Below are 15,587 nucleotides of genomic sequence, written 5' to 3'. Positions count from 1 at the left end.
CCACAAACCTGGGTGCACCTCCTGGGTCTGCCTCTTACCATCGTGGTGGAGGTACTTAAGCTCCCCATGCCACAGCTTTACTGCACATAAAACAGGAATGATAATAGCAGTTTCTTTACAAAATGGTGTGAGAATTAAGTGGGCTGTGGTTAGTACAGTGCTTGGTACAGGTGAGCTCTTAAGAAGCTTATTACTTTCCAGTCCACTCCATCAAAGGAACAACAATGACCCTTAAAGAATAAACCGCACAAGTCAGGGTTCAAGCATATTTGATAAAACTTTTCTCATAGGATAAGCAGTAAATTCCTCAAGGATAGAGAACCTGTCTGCTCCAGCCCCTCAGCACTTAGCACAGAGCTGCACATAGTAGGTGCTCAATAAGATATCTACCCTGAGTAAATATTTGTGAAAGGCGGTTCCTGACAGTAGTAGCAAGCCAGCCATGAAATGCAGGCAGTAAATCACGCTCCCCTGTGCCCAGCTCTATACAGAATTCACAACAGGCACAACTTGCTTTTAAACTCAAGTTATGTGAAATGTTTTGAGATGGTCCTAACTTATTCGGAGGCATGCTCACCTTAAGTAATGGGTTGTCTCAGGAGTGAGTCCCTGGCTCTGCCATAATAGCTGATTTTTATCAACAATTAGGAAAAGAGGCACTTGTCTGATTACTCGGCCAATTTCTGAACAAACGGCTCCTCAGCCAACCATTACAAATACGTCCCACCACCACCAGCGTTTCCAAGTTCAGACTTCTCATTCTGATCATGCTAGGAATGTAATCAACTCCCTCTGTAGAGGTAAGTTAATTATCTCCTCAGGCTGTGAACGAACACACGGGTTTGCTTTCTGACCACGGTTCCTAATGAGAGGGCCCTCCAGAGGAGCCAGAGGGCTTGTCGGCTGTCACAACGGGGCCCCGGATGGCACCCAGGAGCCGTGGTTCAAAACGATCTGGCCTTTATCCCCCAGGTCCCCCATCGTACCTGCTTTAGTGATGCAGCGCTGGACACAGAACTTGACTCTCTCCAGTCTCCTCTGGCCAGCATGGCCGTGCCCTGTTGGCTGGGGCTGGGCTCCTGGAGCTCACCCAGCACCTCCTGCAGCCCAGCTCAGCTCCCAGCTCAGGATGTCCCTCTGGAAGCTGATCCTGAGATAGATAAGGGAGGAAATCAGCTTCTCTGTCCTCCATCACCAGGCTGCCAGGGACAGCAGGACCCAAAGACTCAAACATAAATCACCTACCTATCTCCATGTTTTAAACTTCAGCTTTAATCCAGCTCAGAGTAGGATTAGCTGCCTCAGAGACTGCTAATTGCCAGATGGCCGCTGATAGCCAACCAGGGAAACGTGTGTGTCAGAGCCTGCTGTGAAGCCTTAGAGCGAGGCAGGCCAACCCTTCACTTCTTCATCATCACAATGGGGACAGAGGCAAGGCAGCGAGCTCTCGGATGCACAGTGAGTTAACAGCACGTGCTGGGACCTTTCTCTGGGTTATTTGAATTGAGGGGAGAAAGAGAGATGAGCATTGAGAGATAGCAGCGCATCCCTAGCTGATTATGTCCTGCTGCTCTCAGACAGGGGCAGAAGCAAGAGGAAGGAAAGTTAATTTACTGAATACCTCCTATATTCTGGGTGTGATGTCAGCTCTTTTCATGTGTAACACCTGGGTTCTAATCCCTGGTCTGCCACCGACCCTACATGTCATCTTGGGTAAATCACTTTCCCTGTGGAGGAGTCTTAGTACCTCAAGTGCAGGCTGAGAAGGGTAGAGTGGATTATCTCTAAGACAGTGGTTCTCATTCTTTAATGTACACCAGAATCCCCTGGAGGGCTTGTTAAGATACAGGTTGCTGGGTCCCACTCTCAGTTTCTGAATCATGGCGCTTGAGAATATGTGTGTCAAACAAGCTCCCCAGTGGTGCTGATGGTGTTCATCTATGGACCACACCTAAAGGTGCATCGCTCTAAGATATAACCACCAACTCTAAAGTTAAATAGCATGCGTGCGTTCATGAAAAAGAAACATACACACACACACACACACACACACACACACACTCTCTCTCTCTCTCTCTCTCTCTCTCTCTCTTTAAAAAAGAGTAAAAAACAAAAGACCCCAAGCTAGTAAATCAATCCCAGTGGGTCCAAGCCTACAGGTTTCCTTAAACTCTTGAAAACAACTCTAACATGTAGCAAGCCAAATCTGAACTCAAGTTTATGTCCTGTGGCTCAAGTCCTTCCTTTGGAGAGGATAAAGTGCTGCCTTACCCCCAAGAAGCCTGTAAGCCTGAATGAAGGGCTCATTCACACAGTCACACTCAGATGGAGGCCCAAGTGGCATCCCAGGGAAGCATCTGAATGTCTTTAGTATCCGGTACATCCAGACATTTGCTATGTACCCTACGAGGACTGCAACCAGCAGGGGTACCACTGGGATGGAGAAGATGCAGGAGTGCTCACCATTGCTTCCATGGTGTGACCAGAGGTCCACACCCCTAAAATCCCCACCCAGAGCACTGCCAATCTCCCAGGACATCAGCAGATTGCTTCCGGGAAATTTCTCAAAACACATATCAACCCAAAGGAAAGCAGAAAAAAAAACACATATATATTGAAAAAACAGAAAAGTACCCAAATGCTCCTAGGAGAATGTTTGACCCTTGACACGCTATACTCATGGGCTGAATATCTAAGATCAAAGCTACCTTAGAAGGGTATTATGACTTTTACAGAACAACAACAAAAATGGGCAGGAAGAAAGCCCGGGGCAAGAAAGCCAGAGAACTTCCATGGGGCGCCACCTCTCAGGGAAGATATGTCGTGGCTAAAATCCAGGAAAGCTGTCTGATATTGGTGTCATTTTTGGTCTCCGGTCCTACAGGCTGGTCCACTATCATTGCAGACAGAATAAGTGATGTGGCCAAGGATGGGAGATGAGAGGAAAGAAAAAGAAATCTCCTTTCCGGAGTCCCCAGTGAGGCACCCAACAAGCTTAACCCCAGGCAGGAGCCGGGTCTCTCACCCAGGGTATCATCTAATGCTTGTCTCCCCAGCCCTTTCCTTCCTACCTTTTAAATGGAAGCACTAAAAGCATTTACACTAAAAAGTAATTCTATATAATTGTTACAAACCAGAATGCAAATGTCATAGATAATCCTTCCGGTAAAATATACATAATGTAAAAAAAAAATCAACTTAACAATCAATCTAACAATTTAACAGAGTACCCAATTATCAACTCAAGCCCAGAGTGGGGACAGAGGGTCGAGTGCAGGGAACACAGAAGAGTGGAGGGTAGAGGTAAAAATAAGCATCTCTCTTCCTCTTAGACAACAGAGAGTTAATAGATATACTCAGCACGGATAATAAGTGACATATAAGATAAAATATTGTTTATTTAATGTAACCATTAATAGAATGTAAAAGGCTTTATATCCCACAGAGACTACCAAAAAAGAAATCAGAAAACAGACCACATGGAAGAAGCAAGAAAACGGCAAAAAAATCACCACCACCCTTCCAAAAAGGAGGCATAAACAAGAGAAAAGGGGAAAATAAGATAGCAGAATGAAGACAAACCATGCTTTCCTAAAAGCCAAACCAAAAGGAAAACACCCACTGCTTCTAACGATCATGTGGTACATTATACCCGTTCCCTCCGGGCCCCTTGGTTGTTTCATTTCTTCATCTCACGGACTTGCCTCCACTTCAACCACTGTGGCCACTGTCACTCATTAGACCCTGTCATTCCCTAAAGCGTCCCCCCTTCAGGAACAACTAAACCAATCACTGTACTCACATCTCCTGACATTTCAACTGCAAAAGGAGAGAGGGCAGGTTCAAGGGAGGACTTTGGCTTCTTTAGGTTTGTAGTAGGAGAAAATGAGATTTTGTTTAAAAAAAGAAAGAAAAGGCCAATGAAAAGAGTTACAAAGTAAAAGGATGAACAAACAGGAAAGACAAGGGAAATCAATACGGCAAGTTTTGAAGATGGCAGTTTTGAGGTAGAGACGGGGTCAGGAAAGGGTGGAGCCACTGGCCTCTGAGTTTATCAAGCCTGCAATTCCTCAGCCACATATAAAACTATGGAATGAGACTGAAGCAGCATTCAGACAAAAATTCTGAGCCTCAATTTTATTGCTTCAAAAAGGAATAAAATAGAGAAAGTAAGCATCTGCCTCAAGATGTCAGAAAGAGAACATAATAATATGAGAAAAGTTTTCATAGGAATGTGATAGAGACAATATTACAAAGTATGGTTTTCAGAAAGAAATCGACAGAAATGGAAAAGTAATTCCAACTGTTGACTTTAAAGAAACAGAAAAATATATAGTGGGTGCAATAAGGGGAAAAAGGTTGGGAATAAACATGTCATTTAACCGTAAGTATGAAGTTTACTTTTTTAAAAGGTAAATGAGTACGATGTCAGCCCTGCTAGTATATTTGAAAATCACTAGGAAAAGAGTTTCTAGAAAATCTATGAACACCAAAATTGATTCATTAAACAAACAGCCCAAGTAGTTCAATAATTATAGGCAAACCTTAAAGAGGTCAACAGACTATATACATATAGACTATATATGTACTACACACATACATATAAAGCAAGCTGTACTCAGATGAAACTTTCATGTTCTCAGGGGAAAGATAATCTTAATGGTACCCAGACCCACAATCCCTTATTTATAGTTCTAAAATTCCAAACGCTTTGTAGTTTATTTTATAAAGCGTTTGAAGACAAAACCTGACTGAAACTCATTTAACATTAAATTTGATCTGAATTCATATATATATATATTATTATTTTCATGTCATGGTATGAAATAGTAACATGTTTATTATGCCCTGCTGCCCCACATCCCACTAGGTGAGATATGTAATATTGGTTTGGCCAAAAAGTTCGTTCAGCTTTTTCGTAACATCTTACGGGGTTTTTGTTTTTTGGAAGATTTTTAATCACAGTTTCAATTTTGGTGCTTGTGATTGGTCTGTTCATATTTTCTATTTCTTCCTGATTCAGTCTTGGCAGGTTGTGCATTTCTAAGAATTTGTCCATTTCTTCCAGGTTGTCCACTTTATTGGCATAGAGTTGCTTGTAGTAATCTCTAATGATCTTCTGTATTTCTGCAGTGTCAGTTGTTACTTCTGCTTTTTCATTTCTAATTCTAGTGATTTGTCTTCTCCCTTTTTTCTTGATGAGTCTGGCTAATGTTTTATCAATTCTGTTTATCTTCTCAAAGAACCAGCTTTTAGTTTTATTGATCTTTGCTATTGTTTCCTTCATTTCTTTTTCATTTATTTCTGATCTGACCTTTATGATTTCCTTCCTTCTGCTAACTTTGGGGTTTTTTTTGTTCTTTCTCTAAATGCTTTAGGTGCAAGGTTAGGTTGTTTTTTCGACATGTTTCCTATTTCTTAAGGTAGGATTGTATTGGTATAAACTTCCCTCTTAGAACTGCTTTTGCTGCATCCCATAGGTTTTGGGTCATCATGTCTCCATTGTCATTTGTTTCTAGGTATTTTTTGATTTCCTCTTTGATTTCTTCAGTGATCACTTCGTTATTAAGTAGTGTATTGTTTAGCCTCCATGTGTTTGTATTTTTCACAGATCTTTTCCTGTAATTGACATCTAGTCTCATAGCATTGTGGTTGGAAAAGATAGCTCATATGATTTCAATTTTCTTAAATTTACCAAGGCTTGATTTGTGACCCAAGATATGATCTATCCTGGAGAATGTTCCATGAGCACTTGAGGAAAATGTGTATTCTGTTGTTTTTGGATGGAATGTCCTATAAATATCAATTAAGTCCATCTTGTTTAATGTGTCCTTATTTATTTTCATTTTGGATGATCTGTCCATTGGTGAAAGTGGGGTGTTAAAGTCCCCTACTATGAATGTGTTACTGTCGATTTCCCCTTTTATGGCTGTTAGTATTTGCCTTATGTATTGAGGTGCTCCTATGTTGGGTGCATAAATATTTACAATTGTTATGTCTTCTTGGATCGATCCCTTGATCATTATGTAGTGTCCTTCTTTGTCTCTTGTAATAGTCTTTGTTTTAAAGTCTATTTTGTCTGATATGAGAATTGCTACTCCAACTTTCTTTTGATTTCCATTTGCATGGAATATCTTTTTTCATTCCCTCACTTTCAGTCTGTATGTGTCCCTAGGTCTGAAATGGGTCTCTTGTAGACAGCATATATATGGGTCTTGTTTTTATATCCATTCAGCCAGTCTGTGTCTTTTGATGGGAGCATTTAATCCATTTACATTTAAGGTAATTATCGATATGTATGTTCCTATTTTCTTAATTGTTTTGGGTTTGTTATTGTAGGTCTTTTCCTTCTCTTGTGTTTCTTGCGTAGAGAAGTTCCTTTAGCATTTGTTATAAAGCTGGTTTGGTGGTGCTGAACTCTCTCAGCTTTTCCTTGTCTGTAGAGGTTTTAATTTCTCCATCAAATCTGAATGAGATCCTTGCTGGGTAGAGTAATTTTGGTTGTAGGTTCTTCTCCTTCATCACTTTAAATATGTCCTGCCACTCCCTTCTGGCTTGTAGAGTTTCTGCTGAAAGATCAGCTGTTAACCTTATGGGGATTCCCTTGTGTGTTATTTGTTGTTTTTCCCTAGCTGCTTTTAATATGTTTTCTTTGCATTTAATTTTTGATAGTTTGATTAATATGTGTCTTGGTGTGTTTCTCCTTGGATTTATCCTGTATGGGACTCTCTGTGCTTCCTGGACTTGATTAACTATTTCCTTTCCCATATTAGGGAAGTTTTCAACTATAATCTCTTCAAATATTTTCTCAGTCCCTTTCTTTTCCTCTTCTTCTTCTGGAACCCCTATGATTTGAATTTTGGTGCATTTAATGTTGTCCCAGAGGTCTCTGCTGTCTTGAGTTCTTTTCATTCTTTTTTCTTTATTCTGCTCTGCAGTAGTTATTTGCACTATTTTATCTTCCAGGTCACTTATCCGTTTTTCTGCCTCAGTTATTCTGCTATTGATCCTTCTAGAGTATTTTTAATTTCATTTATTGTGTTGTTCATCATTGCTTGTTTCCTCTTTAGTTCTTCTACATCCTTGTTAAATGTTTCTTGCATTTTCTCTATTCTATTTCCAAGATTTTGGATCATCTTTACTATCATTATTCTGAATTCTTTTTCAGGTAGACTGCCTATTTCCTCTTCATTTGTTAGGTCTGGTGGGTTTTTTATCTTGCTCCTTCATCTGCTGTGTGTTTTTCTGTCTTCTCATTTTGCTTATCTTACTATGTTTGGGGTCTCCTTTTTGCAGGCTGAAGGTTCGTAGTTCCCGTTGTTTTTGGTGTCTGTCCCCAGTGGCTAAAGTTGGTTCAGTGGGTTGTGTAGGCTTCCTGGTGGAGGGGACTAGTGCCTGTGTTCTGGTGGATGAGGCTGGATCTTGTCTTTCTGGTGGGCAGGTCCACGTCTGGTGGTGTGTTTTGGGGTGTCTGTGGCCTTATTATGATTTTAGGCAGCCTCTCTGCTAATGGGTGGGGTTGTGTTCCTGTCTTGCTAGTTGTTTGGCATAGGGTGTCCAGCACTGTAGCTTGCTGGTCATTGAGTGAAGCTGGGTGTTGGTGTTGAGATGGAGATCTCTGGGAGATTTTTGCCATTTGATATTATGTGGAGCTGGGAGGTCTCTTGTGGACCAGTGTCCTGAAGTTGGCTCCTCCACGTCAGAGGCACAGCACTGACTCCTGGCTGCAGCCCAAGAGCCTTTCATCCACACAGCTCAGAATAAAAGGGAGAAAAGGTAGAAAGAAAGAAAGAAACAGAATAAAATAAAATAAAAAAGTAAAATAAAATAAAATACAGTTATTAAAATAAAAAATAATTATTAAGAAAAATATTTTTTAAATCAAACAAACAAAAAAAAACAGACGGACAGAACCCTGGGACAAATGGTGAAAGCACAGCTATACAGACAAAATCTCACACAGAAGCATACACATACACACTCACAAAAAGAGGAAAAGGGGAAAAAAATAATAAATCTTGCTCGCAAAGTCCACCTCTTCAATTTGGGATGATTCGTTGTCTATTCAGGTATTCCACAGATGCAGGGTACATCAAGTTGATTGTGGAGATTTAATCCGCTGCTCCTGAGTCTGCTGGGAGAACTTTCCCTTTCTCTTCTTTGTTCGCACAGCTCCCGGGGTTCAGCTTTGGATTTGGCCCCGCCTCTGTGTGTAGGTCGCCGGAGGGTGTCTGTTCTTCGCTCAGACAGGACGGGGTTAAAGGAGCAGCTGATTCGGGTGCTCTGGCTCACTCAGGCGTGGGGGAGGGAGGGGTACGGATGCGGGGCGAGCCTGCGACGGCAGAGGCCGGCGCGGCGTGACGTTGTACCAGCCTGAGGCATGCTATGCATTCTCCCGGGGAAGTTGTCCCTGGATCCCGGGACCCTGGCAGTGGCGGGCTGCACAGGGTCCCGGGAGGGGAGGTGTGGATAGTGACCTGTGCTCGCACACAGGCTTCTTGGTGGCTGCAGCAGCAGCCTTAGCGTCTCATGCCCGTCTCTGGGGTCCGCACCTTTAGCCGCAGCTCGCGGCTGGAGCTCCTTTAAGCAGCGCTCTTAATCCCCTCTCCTCGCGCACCAGGAAACAAAGAGGCAAGAAAAAGTCTCTTGTCTCTTCGGCAGCTCCAGACTTTTTCCTGGACTCCCTCCCAGCTAGCTGTGGCACACTAACCCCCTTCAGGCTGTGTTCACGCCGCCAACTCCAGTCCTCTCCCTGCGATCTAAGCTCCGAAGCCCAAGCCTCAGCTCACAGCCCCCAACCGCCCCGTCGGGTGAGCAGACAAGCCTCTTGGCTTGGTGAGTGCTGGTCGGCACCGATCCTCTGTGCAGGAATCTCTCCGCTTTGCCCTCCGCACCCCTGTTGCTGCGCTCTCCTCCGCGGCTCCGAAGCGCCCCCCGTCCGCCACCCACAGTCTCTGCTCGTGAAGGGGCTTCTAGTGTGTGGAAACCTTTCCTCCTTCACAGGTCTCTCCCACTGGTGCAGGTCCCGTCCCTATTCTTTTGTCTCTGTTTATTCTTTTTTCTTTTGCCCTACCCAGGTATGTGGGGAGTTTCTTGCCTTTTGGGAGGTCTGAGGTCTTCTGCCAGCATTCAGTAGGTGTTCTGTAGGAGTTGTTCCACGTGTAGATGTATTTCTGATGTGTCTGTGGGGAGGAAGGTGATCTCCGCGTCTTACTCTTCCGCCATCTTCCCCCTCTCCTCGGAGATAGGGTCTTTAAAGAGGTAATTAAGTTACAGTATGGTTGCAGGTGTGGGCCCTGATCCAATATGACTGGTGTCCTGATAAGTATAAGATGAGGAAATTTGGACACAAACACACAGAGGAAAGACCATGTGAGGACACAGTGAGGAAGTTGCTATCTACAAGCCAAGGAGAGAGGCCTCAGAAGAAACGAACTCTGCCATCACCTTGACCTGGGACTTCTAAATCTCCAGAAATATGATAAAATAAATTTCTGTTGCTTAATCCACCGAGACTGTGTAACTTGTTGTCGCAGCCCTAGCAAACTAATACAGGCACATTTAATATTCAAGTTTGAATAATTACTAAGTATTCATTCCACCATTATAAAAACATCTCTTTTCCTTCTCTCTGGGCACTACTTTCATGAAAATTCCAAGAATCATAAGGACACCTACTCTGTGCAAATAGTCAGTCCTGGTGACCAGTTTTACAGAAAAAAATGCTAGAAAATCTGACCAGTCCACCAGAGGGCCAAGTGTACTGCTTGGACCACACACACGGTATTTGTTGAAAGCACATGACTCAGAAACAGGGGTCATCCTTGTCCATGGATCAGAGCTTATCAACGGTCCAGACACCAGCACCAGGTGGCCCACGCTCCCGGGCCATTGTCACCAGCATTGGGGTGCTTGAGGCATATACCACCCAGGCTAGTCCCATAGGACTTCTCAGAATACAGAGAAGGAGGAGGACACGGCTCCCTCCCTGTATTATGCCTGCATACGGTGGTTCCACATCATTCAATGTCTCAGCTCCCAATGCTGCCATTCCTTTACACGGCACTTTCCTCATGCACTCAGCCATTTTCCCTAAGGCACTTGCACTGGGCCCAGGTGACTGAGTCCAGGAGGCTCCAGACTCAGCCACACACCCTGACCTGCATCCTGCCCCACACGCTCAACTTCCTGGCCCTCAGGAGAAAAAGCAGCCCTTCCCTCACCCAGTCCAGAGCGTGCCTATGCCTGCCTAGTATTATTAGTCATACTATTTTCAAGGGGAAATCTCACCTTGTGAAATGAAACGTGACCTGGTGAAATGAAATAAAAGCAAACCAAATCCTGCCAAGTAAAAAGAGGTGTGTTCCATAACTAAGTAAAATTATTTCAGGAATGCAGAGACAGATAAATATTAGGGGAAATTTTTAAACGTCATATCACTAAGTCAAAGGGGGAAAAAAAATCTTCTTAAAAGATGAGGAGGTGACTTCAATAGCATTTCTAATTTATAACACTAACCACCACAACAAAAACATTTTATAAACTAGGAATGGAAGATTGCTCCTTGATATGATAAAAAATCAAAATTGTCCCAAGCCACATGGCAGTAATAGCTAGTTAAAAGTAAGTGATGTTCCCACTTAACAAAATAATAAGACAAGGCTACTTGCAATCATGGTCATTGTTTATAGTATTCTAGAAGTTCTAGACCTGTACTGTCCAAAATGACAGCCACTAGCCACATGTGGTTACTGAGCACTTGAAATTGGGCTCATCTGAATTGAGGTGTGCTGTACCAGATTTTGAACACTTAGTATTTTTTTTAAAAACAGTGTAAAATACCTAATTTTTAATTTTTGTATTGATTTAGGTTGAAATTTTATTCTGGGTATATGGGGTTAAATAATAATATATTATTGAATAAATTTCATGTTTCCTTTTACTTTCTTTTACCGTAGCTACTAGAACATTTTAAATTACATATATGGATGGCATTATATTTCCATATTTCAGTGCTCTTCTAGACAGTGTAATAAGGTAAAAGAAAAGAAAAAATCTTTAGCCACAAGAAATAAGAAGGTGCAATTATTACTGTTTGAGGATTAGATGACTGGGTAGATGAGAAGTTATTACACATTTTAAAAAATAATTATTTCGAAATTAATGACTACTTTCTATGCCAGCATTAGACAGTTAGAGAATATAATGGAAAAATGAATCTCAAATGTCCACAAAATATATAATATACTCAAGAATAAATTATACGTAAAACGTAAGACATTTTTATAAATAAATAGTTTAAAATGGCTTTAGTTTCTCCTTTGCAACTGTTTAGGGAAGAAGCAAAGATGTTCTCAGAGAACACTAGTCTGAACTGAGGCCCCCAACTGAGCAAACAGCTGTACTCACCTGACTGCCAGTCTGTAGTGGCTGCTGAGGACCAAATATCCATGTCCATCAAATATTGTAGAACTCACAGCATACAAGTTCAGCAATGACCTTGTTTCTGGCTCCATCTTAGGTTTCCTATCCTGATGTTTCTTTGCTTAATCATCCAAGCACTGCATTATAAAACATGATACATGCATCAGCTATAATTATACACTGACTTCATGGTTTGTTTTTCTCCTATTCCTTTAACTTTTTAATGTAGGGCTGGTCCTTCCCCTTCTCTCAAATGACATTTCTTAGTCATCTTGTATCACTTCTTCAGGGACAAGCATAGTCTCTATTTCTGCACCTCTGCCTTTTCATCTGAACAGATACCCCCTTTTCATTAGAGGCATTTGAAAATGCAACTCTTAGGACTCAATCTTGACAAATATTGCAGAGACAGAGGGACATTTTAACCTTTGACTTGTCAAGGGTAATCACATCTACACTGAGGCTTAGTAAGGATGTGAGAACATTCCTTACTAAATAAATCTTTTTCTGTAACTTTGGATGTTAACTTTAATGTCATTTAATATAGGAGGAAATTTGTATATGATTTCTCTGAATCCTTAATAGCCTAGGTTTAATAGACTGGAAAGGCAGGGCAGGGAGTCACATATCCTTGGCAGAGGATATAGGACTGTTTGGAGAAAACCTGAGAAAAACCCTGAGAGCCTCCAGGACCCAGTACCTTTGCAATCTGTCTGGTTTATTATCCTGGCCTGGAGCTTGGGACCTCTTACCTCCCAGGTGAAAGACTCCTTTTGGCCCTGGGGACAAGGACAATAGCCCCCCAGAAGCCCAAGGGACAATTTACAAAGGCCTAGGGCTTACAGAGCCTTGCAGTGTCTCTCCACTCCAGACATGAAATAGGGCTTCTGATCCAAGGGCCATCCCAGGGAACTACTGGGAAGACGTGAGGATCTAGGCTGACAGGGGAAGTGTGCCATTTCTTAAGGCAAAAAGCAGTGGAGAAGCAGCAAATATGGAGGATAAGGAGCTGAGTTTGGGACATTTTTTTTTTTACTTATTTTTGGCTGCATTGGGTCTTCGTTGCTGCGCATGGGCTTTCTCTGGTTGTGGCAAGCAGGGGCTACTCTTCATTACGGTGCATGGCCTTCTCTTTGAGGTAGCTTCTCTTGTTGCAGAGTACGGGCTCTAGGGTACACGGGCTTCAGTAGTTGCAGCACGCGGGCTCAGTAGTTGTGGCGCACAAGCTTAGTTGCTCCGCGGCATGTGGGATCTTCTGGGACCAGGGCTTGAACCTGTGTCCCCTGCATTGGCAGGTGGATTCTTAACCACTGAGCCACCAGGGAAGCCCGAGTTTGGGACATTTTTATGTTGACGTAGAACTACCAAGCGAAGATATATTAGTAGGCATTAGGATCTGGAATTCGGGAAAGACATTAGCCTACAGACGCAGATGTTAACAACTAAAATCGTAAGTCCAGTGGTATTTGATATTTCTCTCCAGGAAATCATCGAGTTTTTCATTTTCCGGAGCACACAGAGGACATGTCTTGGATGACACAGAGGAGATTTTAGAGGAACAGCACTGAACCTCTCTTACGATGCAGGTGGCCAGGAACTTCTGAGTGTTGTGTGTCCATTTTCAACTACTGCATAACAAATTATCACAGACTTAGCAACCGTGAACAATACACATTTATTATCTGACTATTGCTGTGGGTCAGATTCTGCGTGTGGCTTAGCTGGGTCCTCTGTTCAGGGTCTCATAAGGCTGCAGTTGAGGTTTTAGCCAGGCTGTATTCTCATCCAGAAGCTTGAATGGGGAAGAACCTGACTCCAAGCTCACTCAGGTTACTGGAAGAATTTATTTCCTTGTGGCTGTAGGACTGAGGGCCCCAGCTTTTGCTGGCTAATGGTTGGAGGCTGCCCTCAGCTCCTAGACGTCACCCACCATTCAGAGAGGCCCACGTGGACTTCCCCAAAATGGCCACTTACTTCATCAAAACAGTGAATGAATTTGCTAGTAAGACAAAGCCTCATATAATGCAATGTAATCATAGGAGTGACATCCATCACTTTTGCCATATTCAGTTGGTTAGAAGCAAGTCAGGTCCCCCTATACACACTCAAGAGGAAGGTATTATACAGGACACAAACAGGAGATCAGGACCATGGAGGGTCAACTACCTTAGAATCTGTCTGCCACATGCTGCATGGATGGGAGAGGCATTGAAACAGAGTTGAAAAGCCATCTCCAAGGAGCAAACATATAGCAGTGGGAGGCACAAGAACATTCACCACATATTCTGCCATGGTAGGCCACATAAAAGGTGCAAAAGACCACAAATTTTGGCAGCTGCACATATCAACCACTTATTAAATACATTCATTGACATATTCTGTTACGAGGGTACCTATGCTATACTTCAGAAGGTTGAGAGCAAGAGAGGGGGGAAGCAAAAAAGCTAGGCTGACGATAACCCTCAAAATGTATTACCTGGGATATTCTGGAGAGATTTGATCGGCATAGGCATCTGAACATTGAATGGGCACGGTGATTGGTCAAAGAATATCTTGGTTGATTTATTTCCCCATCCTCCCACTAGGAAAAATGGAGTTGATGCAACTCTAGAAAGAGGAAATATTTGAAAACTTCTATAACTCAGTAATCAAAACCTACATGAAATATTAGATATATGCCAGGTGCTAACCAGTTCATCAACAACCTGCACTGAAAGGTGTCTAACTGCTGAACACAGGAAGCTCTGGCCTGGGTTGTTGCTCCTGTGCCCTAACTAGCCTCTCACCTCAGCACCTCCCCTGGAAGAGCTGGCCAAGACTCTCCAAAGCTGCCAACATGAGGGGGTGTGCAGTTTCATCTCCATCTTTTCTCCACCAGAAGCACGCCCATGACACTGCCATCTGCTCAGCAACATGGCATCCCAGGCACCAGGGACCCCGTTCGGGACGTGAAACTGGGTACAGGGCCATTTCCTCTTGACACCTCAGAACTCATCTCCCTTCTGAAACAAGGAGAGACATGCCTGATTTATCAGGGACCCAGCGAGCATGGAGGCAAATCTTTGTTCTCAGTAATTCTGAGACTTCAAGGATACTTGGTAGCAACCGAACCTAGCCTGCCTGAGCAACTGTTTCTGCAACACCAAACTCCATGAGGTTGTTAATGGTGAGAAGCGACTCTTGCTTCATCACAAACCAGCAAGAGGACGTGCCCATTTCTGCTTGTCCAAAGAAACAAGCATGTCAGGAAATAACAGCTCTCCCAAAAGGGCAGATGGGCAGCTTCTCCACCCCGCCCCTCCCTTCCCGACCCCATCACAGACAGGAGAAAACATTCAACCAGCCAGGCCAGGGGAGGTGATACATGGAGGAGAGATGGATAAAAATTTCATTTCAGGCTTTGAAGGTGTACCCTTTGGATGCTCCTTGTCCCATTGTTTTGTTTGTTTATTTTCTTGCAGGGGTGTTTGGGGAAGCATGATGCCGTTTTGCAAAAAAGAAAGTACAGGATTTCTGAAAAGACAGCCCCGGGTCTAAATGCTAGCTTCTCCACGTATTCTCTGCCCACCTTTCAATTGAACAGTCTAATCCCCTTAAATCTGTTTCCTCATCGTCTTAGAAGGGAACATTTAAAAGGTACTTAATCTCACTAGGTTATTGCCACGGGAGCATGTTGAGACCCAGCATTGCGCAGAGGCATCCTACACTCTGAAGGACTGCAGAGCTGAAGCCAGCCCGGGGTCCCTCACACCCATGTTAACACTACACGCCTGAAAACTAAAACCCGTGCTGGGAAAGGGACTTGGCCAAGTTCTCTATGCCAAAAAGATGCCACATGGGGTACTGCCTCCTGCCCAGGCCTGCCGGAGTGGGGAGACAGAGCTGAAAAGTAAACTTCAAAAAACAAAGAAGAGAAAAAGAAACAAACTCCTCCGCCTTGCCTGGGGGTGAGAGCCTTGCGGGTTTCGGTGGGACTGAAGAGGGTGGGGCTTTTAGCGCAGGCGCAGGACTGGTCAGGTGGTGAGTCCCCACCGCAGCCAATGAGAGCTCCCATCCAACCGGCAGCCACCCTAGGTGTGCGTGACTCCAGGGGTCCCCTGCTGCTGGGCATCCGAGTGGCCCATCACCCCAGGCTCTCAGACTCTGTTCTGAAGGAGAGAGAT

The 15,587-nt window shown here is 43.5% G+C and overlaps 1 long non-coding RNA gene across 1 annotated transcript; it reads right to left on the bottom strand.

Annotated features, from left to right (window-relative positions):
- Positions 1-989: 989 nt before the first annotated feature.
- Positions 990-14,429, bottom strand: LOC114900417. Its single transcript, XR_003794844.1, has 4 exons — positions 14,211-14,429; positions 13,901-14,031; positions 11,410-11,561; positions 990-1,150 (listed from the first exon to the last, which is right to left on the bottom strand). It is a non-coding gene; the product is annotated as an uncharacterized LOC114900417 (long non-coding RNA).
- Between the last annotated feature and the right edge of the window lie 1,158 nt (positions 14,430-15,587).

The sequence above is a fragment of the Monodon monoceros genome, unplaced genomic scaffold (assembly GCF_005190385.1).
Source record: "Monodon monoceros isolate NGI ecotype Baffin Bay Population unplaced genomic scaffold, NGI_Narwhal_1 Super_Scaffold_19, whole genome shotgun sequence".
Taxonomy (NCBI): Eukaryota; Metazoa; Chordata; class Mammalia; order Artiodactyla; family Monodontidae; genus Monodon; species Monodon monoceros.
The sequence above is the reverse complement of the archived record's forward strand: the minus strand, read 5'-3'. Positions and strand labels throughout refer to the sequence as shown.